At 45.0% G+C, this 15399-nt stretch overlaps 1 protein-coding gene across 2 annotated transcripts in view; it reads right to left on the reverse strand.

The window, feature by feature from the left end:
• The window catches only part of Eya3 (EYA transcriptional coactivator and phosphatase 3), an 80676-nt gene extending 72438 nt beyond the window's left edge, over positions 1-8238 (reverse strand). The window contains exon 1 of one of the 2 annotated variants that reach the window (XM_050150336.1): positions 8098-8238. The gene's annotated coding sequence lies outside the window, so the exon portion shown is untranslated. The remainder of the gene's footprint in view (positions 1-8097) is intronic. The other variant, XM_050150337.1, reaches the window with a different exon arrangement.
• Between the last annotated feature and the right edge of the window lie 7161 nt (positions 8239-15399).

The following is a 15399-nucleotide window of genomic DNA, read 5'->3' on the forward strand; positions in this document are numbered from 1 at the left end:
AACATTTATAGAATGCTTTTTATAGATCACGCACTGTTCTAAGTACCTTTATACACTACTGTTTTCATTTTTCCATTATGCTTGTAACACAAGAACCATTTACGATCATCACTGGTCTACAGATGGGAAAACTAAAGGCACAGCAGGTAACCTGCTCAAGGATATATACCTAAGAAGTCAGCAACTGGAAGTCAAGGTCAGGCAAGTTTATTTTCCAAGTCAGAGCTCTCAATCCATAGTCTGTACCTCACAGACAAAACGAATGAGTGATGTAAAAATGTATGCTATGCATGCCACAGTCACCAGTAGCCAGCGCTGACAAGAGAGATAAAGACAGGACGCTGGGGAGAAGGCGAGTTTTCTTTTTCCCTTCCGGCTCTCATTCCCCAGTTCTCCACTCCTCGTGTGTGTGGGCCTCACTGACGTGCACTGACAGCACCGACTCACAGCAATTGCTCATCAGAGTTAACTGCAGCCTTCGGCAAGCCTGCTGTGAATTTGAGGCCAGCCTGTGTATAGCACAGTCAACACTCAAAAAAGACTAAATAAATACGAGGTAGTAATCAATTAAACGCAAAAAGTTGGCTATGTCTGCTGACCTCACACCACTAACGGCTCGGTCAGGACAGAAATGTTAGAATCCACACCTTCCTTTCTGCTCTAAGATTTGAAAAGCTGAACGGGGACATGGACGTGATCCACCACTGCAGACCCTACCCGTCACCTCGCACAGATGAGCAACTGCTTCGTGCCCTCAGCCCTCTTTTCTTGGTTTTAAAGCCTAGAGTGGGGATAAAAAAAAAAGGGAGAAATAAAGCAGCTTTGTCCCCTACTGACTAAATGCCAGAACAAAAATGACGCCTTTGAAGAGCACCGAACAGGCCTAAACTTTGGCTGTTATGTGGAAACTAAGAAAGGATTCTGATGGGTGCGCTGTAAACCAGGCGCTTCACAACCTCAGGACTTCTGCGGGTGTGGGGGCCATTTTTTATGTTTTATTGGCATCTATTAATTATACACAGAGGCTAGAGAGATGCTTAGCAGTTAAGATTGTATTCTGCTCTTGCAGGACTTGGGCTCTGTTGCCAGCACCCATATAAGCAGCTCATAACTGCCTGTAACTCCAGTTCCAGTGGATCTGAGTCTTTGTCCTCTGAGGGCACTCGCACACATGTGCTACACAAAACCTCATGCAGCTAAGACACCAACACATGAAAGTAATACATATAAATTATACACAGGACTGGGTTTAACTATGACAGCTTTATGCACACATGTAGCATTTTAATCATGTCCACCCCTCATGGTTTGTTTTTTGAGACAGGGTCTCATGTAGCCCAGACTGGCCTTGAACGCTATTTGTAGTTGAGGATGGCTCTTTTAACTCCTGATTTTCCTGCCACTATCTCCCAAGCTGGGACTGTATGCACAGAGAGTTTACTGAAGTTAAAATCATGGTGCAGTAGGGTCCCCTCTCAATTGTTTTTACACATTTATTTGACGAAAATCCTTACATAATCAAGGTAACTTTCAGAGGTCAAACTAATAAAGGCAGGAGCTGTAGAGATGACAACCGTTAAGAGCGTGCACTGACAGAAGATCCGAAGTTCCCAGCACCCTAGTCCAACAGCTCACAACTGCCTGTAACTCCAGCTCCAGCAGGAATCAATTGACTCTAGCCTCTGAGGGCACCTGCAATAGTGAACATATACCCACTTGAAGACATGCAACTCACATAATTTAAAATAAATCTTCTGGCTGAGTGGTGGTGGTGCACACCTCTAATCCCAGCACTCGGGAGGCAGAGGCAGGCAGATCTCTGTGAGTTTGAGGTCAACCTGGTCTATAGAGCTAGCTTAATTAAATATATATATTTAACTAAAGCAGTGATACTGGCCGGGTTCACACCTTCAATCTCAGTACTGCAGAGACACAGACAGGCATATTTTTGTGAGTTGAGGCTAGCAGAGTGAGCTCTAGGTCAGACAAAGCAACACAGAGACACTTTGTCTCAAAAAAAAAAAAAAAAGGTAATCATTTGTTTCAAATTGCTTTTTAAACCTTAAACTTTTACAGTTCCTTTATGATGCAGAAGACTAAAAATAGCAGTCTCTTGAACAACAACAAAGAAATAAAAGGTTGGCATTGAAACTAGGAAGACCAAATTCAAATCTGCTTAAGTAGCCTTGTTACTTTGGGCAAGTTATATACTCTGTACTGTTTCTTCATATGGAAAATTAGAATATACTCATAATGCTGTAAGAGGTGGAGTTAAGAATGTATGAACCATTTAGAATAGAATAATACCTGACAGAATTGTCATGTAGTGTTTTGTTTTGTCTGTTTAAAGACGAGGTCTTGCTGTGTCGCCCAGGCTCAGCAGGAACTCACAATCACCACGTCCAGCCATATCCTGGTACTGCAGACACAAGGCACCATGCCCACCTGAACTCACTTCTTTCTTTATTTCTCCTCTTTTATCTTTTTATGTATTTTGTTTGTTTACTATTTTACTACAGATTTTTATAGGTCAGTTGCAAAAAAATCCCCAAATGAAGATTACTTGTACTTACAAAGAATAAAATCTTTCTATTAAGCTGTGATAGAGACTCAAACAATAATCTTAAAACTCTAAAATGATTTCAAAACAGGAGGAAATCATACATCTAGTTTTAAAAATCATAAGCCATTTTCACTGGTGAATGACACATTTTTAGGTCTAAAAGTTCATTTTTCTGGGAGCTTAGTTTCTATTTTTAGTTTGGTTTGATTTTTCTGAGACAGAATCTCACTCAAACTCACCAAAATTTCTACTTCCTCCCAAGTGCCAGGCTTACAACATTATGCACAATGTTCCTCTTAAAGTAGTTTAATTCTAATTATGTTAAGTCTTTATTTAACTCAAAAATTTATAAACAAGATGAGATTTGGAGTTTAATATAATTGCTGGTCCTATACAAGAGATCTGATTCATGTAAGCAGTCCAAATACGTAATATTACAACGGACACAGTAGACATCCAATTTCTATTCACTGAAAGAACTGTACTACAAAGATTACTGCTCACTATTTTACTGGAAGAAAAAAAATCTAGCTGGTACAAATATTAACCAAAGTAATAAGTTAAAGTGCATCCACCACAATCTGTAGGATCTATGAGATATTAAATACTATCTACACTGGACTGGTCTGTTAACTTGTTTAAAATAAACCACTATTAGGGTACACATGGTGGCACATGCCTGTAATCCCAACATTTGGGAGAGTGAGGCAGGAGGTTAAGAGGTCAAGGTCATCCTAATCTATATAGGGAGTTAGAGGCCAGATTGGGCTACGTGAACTCCATCTCAAAAGAAAAAGAAAGTCAGATTTAAACTATAGATTTCTTGTAATTTAAAATAATTCTGCATGCTCAAAAGGGGGAAACATTAAAGATAAATATTATGAGTTCTTTGCTTTAAATTTCCGGTTTTATTATGATTTTGGGGGAAGAATGAATTTTTCAAGACAGGGTTTCTCTGTGCAGCCCTAGCAGTCCTAGAACTAGCTCTGTAGACAATGTTGGCCTCAAACTCACAGAGATCCGCCTGCCTCTGCCTCCCAAGTGCTGGGATTAAAGGCATGTACTTTCATCACCTGGCTTAAATGTCTAACTTTTAAATTTACTATAAATAAAATACTTCAGGGAGGGGACAAAAAAACACCCCAAAACTTCCACATTTACTAACTAGATACCTTATGACTTGGGTCAATTCAATGGCTCCAAGAAAGAATGTTCCATCGTGTGCTATGTTCGCTAATGTAAAACATAAAATCCAGCTCTTTTTCTTAGTACTTTACTGTAAATTCAACACTTTGTTATAAACTATTTACGAGCATTTATGGAACAATAACCCAGTCCTAACTCTGTACATTTCTATTTAAAATCTTTTTTTTAAATATTTATTTATTTATTATGTATACAATATTCTGCCTGTGTGTGTATGTCTGCAGGCCAGAAGAGGGCACCAGACCTCATTCCAGATGGTTGTGAGCCACCATGTGGTTGCCGGGAATTGAACTCAGGACCTTTGGAAGAGCAGGCAATGCTCTTAACCACTGAGCCATCTCTCCAGCCCCTGTACATTTCTATTTGAACTAGCCTTCTTCCATTTATTTTTCTTTAAATAATCTATTTACTCTTACTTTATGCACATTGGTATTCTGCCCACAAGCATGTCTGTGTAAAGGTATCAAATCTTAGAATTACAGACAGTTGTTAGCTGTCAAGTGGGCACTGGGAAGTGAACCCAAGTCCTCTGGAAGGGCAGTCAGTGCTCCTAACCGCTGAGCCATCTTTCCAGCCCTCCATTTAAATGATGCACAAACTACAATAATATATAATCACCTGCAATACACAAAAATCTTTTAGACAACTACTAAAAAGTAAGCTTCATGAGAGCCTTTTTATTTGTGGTAAGAAAGAAGATGAAGTCATGAAGTAGTGCAGGCAATCACAAATCCAAAAATAGTGGTAAGGACAGGTTGGAGGTATATTTTGCTTCTAAAATATTTAAAATTGCATCATCATTTAAATATCATAGAACACAAGGGAAAAAATTAAAACATTTGTGACAAAGTACAGTAACAAGTAAGTTAACAAAAATAACCACCAGAGGGCTGGAGAGATGGCTCAGCGGTTAAGAGCATTGCCTGCTCTTCCAAAGGTCCTGAGTTCAATTCCCGGCAACCACATGGTGGCTCACAACCATCTGTAATGAGGTCTGGTGCCCTCTTCTGGCCTGCAGGCATACACACTGATGGAATATTGTATACATAATAAAAAAAATAAAAAAAAAAATAACCACCAGAATGATCAAACAAAGCAAAAAAGCGTGGTAGGCATAAAACATGCAGGAATGCTTCCTAAATTGAGCTCTCAGACTTTAAAACAAACATAAGGTAGAAATTGCAATAGAAAATCAACAGTGAACCTACGTGGTGGTGGCACACGTCCTTAATTCCAGTACTCGAGAGGCAGAGGCAGGCAGATCTCAGTGCGTTCGAGGCCAGCTTGGTCTATAGAGCGAGTTCCAGGACAGCCAGTCTCTTGTGACTAGGGAGCTGGCATCTGTGGTGGTTTGAATGAGCTCATGTTTAGATACTTGGTCCTCAATGAAACAGTTTGGGAAGGATTGGGAGATGTCTTGCTGGAGTAGGGATGGCCTTCTTGAAGGAAGCATTGAGATCTCTAAAAGCAAGGACCAGGCTCAGTCTCAAGTTCTTGCACATTCTCTCCTGTCTGCTTCCTGCCATGTTCATGAATTAACCCTTTAAAACTGTAAGCAAGCCCCCAATTTAATGCTTTCTTTTGTAAGAGTGGCCTTGGTCATGATGTCTCCTCGCAGCAATAGAACAGTAACTAAGACAGCAGCCAAGTAGAAAGTCTGGTCTATCAGTGTTCTGTCCGTGAGCATGGTTGCTCCAGTGGCAGTAGAGAACCTTCATTTCATTTAGGGGTGTCTGTGCAGAATTTAGACAACAAGACAGTATCACTTTTAAAAAGCTAACTTCTACTTCTGTATTGTTAGTTTCTCTAGTCCCTTTTAATAGCAAATCAACATTACAGGGATTTTTTTTATTTTGGAGACAGAATGTAGCCTGGAACAAACCAACAGCTACCTGCCTCTGCCTCCCAAGTGCAAAGATTAAAAAGAAATGTGCCACCATTGCCTAGGCCATGGCATAGACCTTTGATCCTAAGAGTTTCAATCCTATATCCTAAGTCCATCAATATGGTCCACCAAATACTATATTGTGCTCACTAGTCCACAGCTTGCAAAGAACTAAAACTCATCACTCCGAATGCAAGTGCAGAACTTCTTTTAAAAAACTCAATCCTGGCCAGCAGGTGGTGGTGCACGCCTTTAATCCCAGCACTCAGGAGGCAGAGGCAGGGTGATCTTTGTGAGTTCGAGGCCAGCCTGGTCTACAAGAGCTAGTTCCAGGACAGGCTCCAAAGCCACAGAGAAACCCTGTTTCAAAAACCAAACAAACAAACAAAAATCTTGGTGGGCTGGAGAGATGGTTCAGTGGTTAAAGGAACAAGCTGCTCTTCCAGAGGACCCAGGCTTGAGTCCTAGCACCCACATGTCAGCTCACAACCATCTTTAACTCCAGTTCAAGGGAATGTGAAGCCCTCTTCTGGTCTCCTCTGGCACCAGGCAGTTATACACAGTTAAATAAAAAAAAAAAAATAAATAAAAGACTTTGGAAAAATCATCATTAATTCTTAAAGCTGGGTATCATGAAGGAGTTCATTTGAACAATGAATTCCCTTTGGATATAGATCATAAAATTCTCACTGGGTTTGGCCTGAAAGTAAGCTTAAAAAACAGTCAAGCGTGATGGCACAGGCCTGTAATCCAGAATTTAGAAGGTGGAGGTGGGAGGATCGAGACGGAGTTCAGGGCCATCCTCAGCTACACAGCAAGCCTGGCCAGCCTGGGTCAAAAAATACCACAAAAAAAGGGGAGAAAGGAGGAGGAAAAAAGTAAAGAAGAGGAGAAAAGAAATATAAAGTTCGGAAGTAAAAAGAGTTGGAAGTTGTGAGCCAATTATATTTTAGAAAGAAATATTCTTCAAACCGAGGGGCAAAGAAGTCACTGGAGTCAGCCACAGTTACTGGGGTTGTTTTCAAAGATGGGAAACGAGGCAGTCAGGCTGATCTTCCAGAGTAGATACAAGGTGGACAGATAAATTTCATAGGGGCTTCCCTCACCAGTTAAACCCTGAAAGCCAACGACAAGGGTCTTTCTCGGTGGCATCCAAGACTAACACGGACAAGATCCAAAGTTCTTTGCTAAAAATAGGTGAAGAGAGCGCCCAGTTTCGGACTAAGCCAGGCTATGCTACACTCTCACGTGTGTATATGAGGAGAACTCAGCCAAGAAAAACCAATGAGAAACACTGGATTCATTCTGTTCGTGTTCAATTATTAATACTGAATTTTAGATACACAAAAGAAAACGACGGCTGCAATAAAATGCTACAAACACCCAAAACCTGAGTGGGCAGCGAATTATCCAAACCTGTACCTCTAGATATAACTCTACATCACAAAATTTGAGAACCAGGATACTAACCATTACTAAGTCTAATCTCTTCACATTATAGATCACTAAAAATCTCCAGAGAATGTAAGGTGTCTTTGTCTTCAATCTCAAAACAAGAAAATCATGGTTCCTAAAATATGCTGGCAACACTAAAAAGTTAAGATGACATCCTAAGAGGTAATGTCTGGCTTATAAGGAAAGTTACTTTTGAGTTACAGTAGCGAATTCTAGCAGAAAACAGTACGGCCACACTAAGACGTTCTGAAAGTGAAGTTTATAAAGCCAGGGGCTGGTAATCGCCCAGCAAACGCGGTCCTTCGTCCTGACACCTGTCCTCTAACTTAAAATCCGTGCCAAGCGCAAAGCATCCACATTCTGGCCTCAGCTGTGCACATTCATTCTTGCGGGGCAGAGGACACAAAACGGACAGGACATACTCGAGACCTGTCAATTAACAAGACCACACAAGCCCGACGGCCGGCGAGCCCGCCACCTGTTCGCTGCTCTCCGAGAGCCCGGAAAACTAAGGCTGAGCGAGGAGCCGGGAACGCCTTTGTTGTTCGCAAGCTAGGGAAGCGAGCAGGGTTCGGTCCAACCCCCTGCCTCGGGGCAAAACTTGCCCCGAGCAGGAGAAGTCGACCCTGACCGTGGCTCGGAGGGAGCCCTCGTCCCGCTGCTCCGACAAGGCAGGCGAAACTCTCTTGTCATCTACCAGTCCCTGGAGGGGGCAAGGGTCACAGGTGAGGAGAGCTGGGGGACGGAGCTGAACCCCAACGCTCCCGGCTCTCAACACACGGGTGCGGAGGCAGAGGCCGGGCGGAGGAAGGGGCGAGGCCAGCGTGACGGGAAAGGCTCGAGGGGAGACCGGCAGGGACAAGGGGCCGGCGGAGGGACCCCCACCCAGCAGGACCGGGGAAGAACTCTTCAGCCGTCGCCCTGCGGGCTGCACCCGAGCCGCCACGCTCACACCTTGGCGGCGGCGACGGAGGCGGCGAAGACTCACCCGAAGGCTGCAGACGCCCCACGGCGCAACATGGGACCGCTACGGACCCACTCTGGAACCAACAGAGTGGCGGAAACCGCGGCGTTAGCGTGACCCGGATGAGCATCCCTAGGAACCGGAAGTAGCCGTACGGGGCCGCCTCATAATCCACACTTCGTTCCGCCCGAACCCTGAGTACGCGTCAGGCTTCTCGGGGCGGGGAAAGGCGCAGGCCCCGCCCACGTCGCCGACTTAGGTCGCTGATTGAGTCTTGGAATCTTAAGTTCTTCAGTCTTTTTCTGAGCACTTTGCAGGATCCTGGTGCTGCTCTGCAGCTGCCCGCTTTTCTGTGCCCTCCTCCCCCCACCAAAATAAAGTCTCTTTAGGTAGCTCAGGTTGGTCTCGAACTCACGATCCTCTTCCTTAAGCCAAGGACTGGTGTTACAGGCTTGTGCCTCCACGTTAACAGCTCTCATTTTTAAAAAAGTTCTTTAAAAAGCGTGTGATTCCTACGGTAAAGGTGCAGTAAGGCTGGAATACCGACTGCGATTCGTAGATTTAGAAAAGCTGGGAGAGGAAAAGGAACGGGAAGTTTTGAAGACACTCGGAAGACTAACTCAAAGTGAACGTTTTTATCCGAAATTTTAGTTCGTGCCTAGTAGCAAGTTACACTTGCAGTCACCTTCATTGTGTGCACATTGTTTCCAGGAAGTTTTTGTTTGCTTGTTTGGTTGGGCTTTTTTGTTTGTTAGTTTTGTTTTTTCTAGACAGGGTTCTCTGTGTAGCCCTGGCTGTCTTGGAACTCACTCTGTAGAATAGGCTAGCCTCCTCAAACTCAAAATTCTGTCTGCCCCTGACTACCAATTGTTGGGATTAAAGGCATATGGCATATACCACCACCACGCGCAGAGGAACATTTTTTTTAATGCTTCATTAATTTTAAAATACAACTCAAGTGTGGGCAAGGAATGGACGTGGAAACAGCTTTTCTAGAGTCTTCAGTGTATTCAGTCTCAGAGACCCTCAAGAAAAAGAAAACCCAGCCAGGAGGGCAATGGTGGTGCACGCCTTTAATCCCAGCACTGGCGGGGGAGGGGGGGCAGAGGCAGGCAGATCTCTGTGAGTTCGAGACCAGCCTGGTCTACAGAGCTAGTTCCAGGACAGGCTCCAAAGCTACAGAGAAACCCTCTCTCGAAAACCCCCCCAAAAAAAAAAAAAAAAAAAGATGAGTAGAAAAGTGTAGACCCATATTTCTGTATGGTGTGGCAGCCAGGCTCTGAAGCCATAGGCCCTGCCTGAGGTGGTTGTATAGCCCTGCAGACAGGCTGTCACTGCCCTAACAAAAGCCAAATGTGCTGCTCCTATCTCTTTTGTTAAAAATGTAGATTACCTGGGGAGAGGTGTTTGCTGAAGCTGATGACTAAGTTGCAAGTGTTTCCCTAGCCCCATGTTCCCTGGAAAGAGAATATTAATGAGGTATCCACCTTGGGTTACCTGAGGGATAAAAGANCTTTGGTAAAATTCTTAACCCTTCTTTCTCAAACACACATCTAATTAGCTCAGTCAGCAGATGCTGCCTTCAAAGTCTTGGCAGAACTTGACCCTTCACCGCCATGTGGGTATAAGTCACAGTCCATCTGTGACTCTGAGTGTCCTCTTTATACACTTGCCATCCTTCGCTCCTCACCCAGAACAGGAGACTCTTGTTAAAGCCTTAATCAGATCACGAGCTTCTTCCAATAGCTTTCTATCACAGGGCGGAAACTATAATCTTTACAATGTCTCCGGGACCCACAAGACTTAATTCTGTCAAGGAGAATGCTTGCCTCTTCCTGAACTTCCTTTTGGCACCCCTTCACTTAAGAAGCCCTGGCCTTTAGTGGTGGTGGCGCACACCTTTAATCCCAGTTCCAGAAGGCAGAGGCAGGTGGCTCTCCAGCCAGCCTGGTCTACAGAATGAGTTCCAGGACAGCAGGACCCCGCAGTGAAGCCGTCTTGGAAAAAAAAAAAAAAAAGACTCTGGTCTCCTCTACCGCTCTTCAAGCCTGCAGGCAGGCTGGGGCGCTATCTGCTATCTACTACCTCTGCCTGGAATGCTTTTCCCTCAGACACATGCATCATCCACCCTGCCATCTCCTTTACATCTTCATTCAAATGTGCCTTCTCAGGGTGACCGTCGCTGACACTGTACTTTAAATGGTGTAGCCGTCTGCATAGGTATGACCCCCCATAGACTTCTGTGTTTGACTCCTTGGCCCATAGGGAATGGCACTATTAGGCACTATTGGGCCTTGTTGAGGGAAGCGTGTCCCTGTGGGGGGCAGGCTTTAAGGGTCTCATATATGCTCAAGCCAGGTCCAGCGTGGCACACAGTCTCCTGTTCCCTGTGGATCAAGATTAGAACTCTCAGCTCCTTCTCCAGCCCAGTGCCTGCCAACACACTGCCATGCTTCTTGCCATGATGACAATGGACTAAACCTCTGAAACTGCATACCAGCCCCAATGAAATGTTTTCTTTTATAAGATTTGCTTGGTGCCAGGCAGTGGTGGCTCAAGCCTTTAATCCCATCACCCGGGAGGCAGAGGCAGGCAGATCTCTGTCAGTCTGAGATCTCGTGGTCTACAGAGCAAGTGCCAGGACAGACTCCAAGGCTACAGAGAAAGAGGTGCCATGGTCATGGTGTCTCTTCACAGCAATAAAAACCCCAAAACAAACAGGAACACTATTATCTTCCTTGGACTTTCTTACCCCTCAGTGATTTTTCTTGTAACATTTGTCCAAGTTGCTTGTGGATTTGGCTTACTGTCTCCCTGCCTATGAGAATACAAGCTCCATGAGGGCTTGGATTTTGGTTTGAAGGGGGGGCATTTGGGGGGGTGTTGTTTTTGTTTTTTTCCGAAATAAGGTCTTTTTTGTTTTTCTGAAATAAGGTCTCCTATGGCCCAGGCTAACCTCCACCTAGATTTGTGATTGAAGGAGGAACTGAACTTGTGATTCTCCTCCTCCCTTTCTAGAACCTCTGGTGTGTACCACGATGTCCAACTTGGATGTTTATTTTTTGTGGGTGTTTTAGCTCTAGACCACAATATGTCACATAGTAAACACCCAATAAATGCATGTCGAATGAAAGGATAAATTAATTGTTTGTTGTATTTTGCTTTTACGAACATGAAACTATACAGGATGAACCACCAGCTCCACCAGAGGGAGCCCACAAACAGTGAGATGTCCCTAGGCAGTAGTCCCAAAATATATACTGTACACGCACATCAGTCCTGTGCCTTATTAGCAATTAAAAAACAATGCTCTAGGACCAACCAGATGGCTCAGCAGGTAGAGATGCTTACCCCGAAGATTGATGACCTGAGTTCAATCCCTAAGACCCATATGGTGGAAGGAAAGAGCCAATTTCCGAAAGTTGTTCTCTGACCTCCACATACAAGCTGTGACACACATACACAGATAAACAATTAATGTAGAAAATTAAAACAAACTTGCCAGCGTCTTTGCAGTATACACACATACATACATACACACACACACACACACACACACACAAATGCATACACACACATTGAGTTTCACTATGTCGCCCTGGCTGTCCTAGAACTCTATGTAGACTAGGCTGGCCTCAAACTCACAGAGATCTGCCTGACTCTGCCTCTGTAATGCTAGGATTAAAGACGTTCTGCCACTGCACCAAGTCTTCGGCATCTTTTGAGAATAAAATCCTCTCTTCTTGCTGCAATCTATAAGGTCCTGGTTGACCAGCTCTTCCCAGCTCTCAGATTACAAACTGCATGCCTAGCCTCCACTCGTGTTCTGACCTCTAGCCAGAGTGGTCCGTTCATATTTGCCTGTTCATTTTGAGGTCATGGTGACACAAGCCTGTAATTCGAGTACTGGGGAGACAGAGACAAGAGGACTGTTCCAAGTTGGAGGCCAGCCCAGTCTCAATACCAAGACCTTGTCTCAAAAGCAACAAAAAAGAACAGAACAAAACCTAACTCTAGGCCTTGACTTTGGATCTTACAAGTGCACCCAGAAATCACAATTGGGCTCACTCTAGAGATGAGGTCATTGTGCTAGGAAAAAGTTAAGCAACTTGCTTGAGGTCACATGACTAGCAAGAAACAAACAAAGCTCAGCATAGCGATGCATACCTGTACTCCCAACACACAGGAGGCTGGGGCAGCAGGGTGGTGAGTTCAAAGACAACCTGGGCTACATAGCCAGGCCCAAGTTCTGAAAACCAAAGAACAGCAGTCGCCTGTGGAGCTAGCTGCTCAGCCTGTCCAAAGTATAACTTTCCCCTTTTCCTTCTTTTTCTTTCTCGATGCATAGTAAGTTCAAAATCAGCCTAAGCTATGTGAGACCCGATCTTTTTGGGGGGCACAGCACAGACCTGGAGAGATGCATGTACTTTTCCCAGCACCATGTGGAATGGCTCACTACCACCTGTAACGCCAACGTCAGGGTGACCTGACACCTGCACTCATGAGCACACACACATACACATAATTTAAAAACATAGACATTTTATAAAGAAAAAAAAACTGTCTCTGTGTAGCCCTGGCTGTCCTGGAATTCACTCTGTAGACCAGGCTGGCCTCCAACTCAGAGATCTGCCTGCCTCTGCCCCCAGAGTGCTGGAATTAAAGGCGTGCGTCACAGCCTACTGCCCAGCTTAGTAAGGGTTTTCATGGCTGGGATGAAGCGCCATGGCTGCAGCAAGCTGCGGAGGAAAGGCTTACAGCCTTCCCCAATCACTAATTAAGAAAATGCTCTGCACGCTCACCTACAGCCTGATCCTATGGCGGCATTTCTCAGTTGAGGTTCCCTCCTCTCAGATGATGCTAGCCGGTATCAAGTTGACATAAAATTAGCCAGCACACACATATACACACAATTAAAATTAATTTTTAATTAAAAAAAATTATTTTTTTTTAATAACCAGACAGTGGTGATGCACGCCTTAAGTCCCAGCACTTAGGAAGCAGAGGCGGACGAATCTCTAATTTTGAGGCCAAGCTGGTCTACAGAGCGAGTTCCAGGACAGCCAAGACTACACAGAGAAACCCTGTCTTGAAAAAGTAAATAAATAAAAAATTATTTTTAAATTTTATATGTCTGTGTTTGAACTCTATGTCTATGCAGCATGTGTGTGTAGAGTCAGCAGAGTAAAGTCAAAGGCGATTAATCTTTTGGACCCCAGGGTAACAGACAATTGTGGGTCCTCTGCAAGAGCAGTGTGCACCTTTCACTGAATGTACCTCCAGGCACCCGGCCGCTCCATCGCACTTTAACTAGCACGTGAGTGTAAAGTGAACCATCCAGGGATGGAGGGCTAAGGTGCGGTTAGAACCTGGCTCTCCTTACATCTGAGCCCGACTTAATCTTCACGGGCAGCAAGGCATGGACACAGCACTTCCCACTCCGTGGCTTGGACACAGTGCTTCCCACTTCAAGGCATGGATGCAACGGGCTCACCTCTTCTGGACCTTAGTTTCCTCGGCTACACAATGGAGCATCTCCCTCTGAACTTTCGGGGAGTGTGATGAGGATCCAGAGAGTCACGGAAAATTCACATACCTGGCACAGAGTAGATACGGATGACGTCAGTATCCTTCCCAACCAGTCCCCATCATTGTCTCAAAAACCCCCGGACCACACCCTAAGAGAGCCGTCCAGCCGAGGAGGAAACGGCAGGGCTCTCATGCTTTCCTGTTGCTCCCTCCACTTTCCCACAACCAGGCCCTCCCGCGTTTCTCTGAACTTCAGCCACTCTGTAGTTAGGGGTGGAAAACGGGAAGACACGCGGCAGAAAGGCTTGTCCCCAGGGACTCAGCTCAACCCAAAGTGGCCATGCTCAGATGCTATTTGGTCATGAGCCAGAGTCGCTCTTTAGAAAAACGCATCCGTTCTGGGCTACCTCAGGGAAACTCAGGGAAGCTTCAAAGTGACAGTAAAATGACTCACGAGCTAGACTTCTGAGGAAAATTACGGGAGTCACACTAGGTAGGTTCAGCAAGGAAAGGCCAGAGGGAACTATGGGACTGCCAAGAATCCACGCTCAACTGTAGGGCTGGATGCATACCTGGGTCCTAGCACTCATGTGGCTGAGGCAGGAGAATTGCTGCTAGTCCAAGGTGATATTGGCAAAACCCTGTTTCAGGGGGGGAAATGTCTTGGACTGGAGAGATAACTCAGCAGTTAAGAGCACTGGCTGCTCTTCCAGAGGTCCTGAGTTCAGTTCCCAGCAACTGCACGGTTGCTCATAACCATTATAATGAGGTCTGGTGCCTTTTCTGGCCTGCAGGTATACATGCTGCAGGCCAAACACTGTATACCTAATAAATAAATAAATCTTAAAAAATAAAACCAAAACAAAAAACTCATAGTATTTGCCTACTATGCACCAAGCCCTGGTTCTTTCTGTCTGCAGCAAAGTACATTCGCACACGCACTCACACTCACACTCACACACACACACACACACACACACTGAGGTGCTGCAGAAGACATGCTAGGTCTATGCTGCAGATTGAGAGGAATGGATGGCAGGAGATCAGAAGAATCTGGGCACATCCCTTGAGGCAGGGTCTGAAATAGGAGGTCCTTCTCTGCACCGATATGTGAGCACCTCCTGCTGTGCTCATGGAGGTTAGGAAGGAGTCAGATCCCCTGGAACTGGACTTACAGAACAAGGAAGGTAAGAGGAATCTCAACAGCCAAAACAGAGACAAGGGCAAGATCCAGGTAGGAAACTCAATCACAGAAACTCCTACCTGTTTCCCTGGGGCAGTTTTTAGTGGATAAGAGAATCATGCGGAGGGGTTGTTCAAATGGACTTCTGGGGCCCAGTCCCATAATTCTCAAGTCAATACAGAGGGATAGGACCAAGTGTAGCTTATTTCTAGCAAGTACCCTGATGGTGGTGGTGTTGGCCCTAGGGGAGAACCATCAAATGACTCAGTTCCTAATGCCTCCCACCTGCAAGTGTCTCTACTCATGGCTCTAACGTTCAGAGAAAGCCTAGCTGACCCAGGATTGAGTAAGTCCTAGCACCAGAGAGATGAAATCCTGTGACTGGCAGCCTAGTGGGTATCAAATGGGGCGGGGTAGGGAAGTTCTCCAAAGGAAGGAGTGCTGGGTACACAAAACTAAATGTCCTCAAAGCAGGAACTGAACATCTGGAGCAAGATCTTCTCCAGCAGTTTCTCTCCAGGTCAAAAGTTCTAAAAGAAAGTATGGGCGGTTAATCCCAGCACTTGGGAGGCAGAGGCAGGCGGATCTCTGTGAGTTCGAGACCAGCCTGGTCT

This window comes from Alexandromys fortis, unplaced genomic scaffold (assembly GCF_014885135.2).
Source record: "Alexandromys fortis isolate MF-2015 unplaced genomic scaffold, M_Fortis_MF-2015_v1.1 scaffold_26, whole genome shotgun sequence".
Lineage (NCBI taxonomy): Eukaryota > Metazoa > Chordata > Mammalia > Rodentia > Cricetidae > Alexandromys > Alexandromys fortis.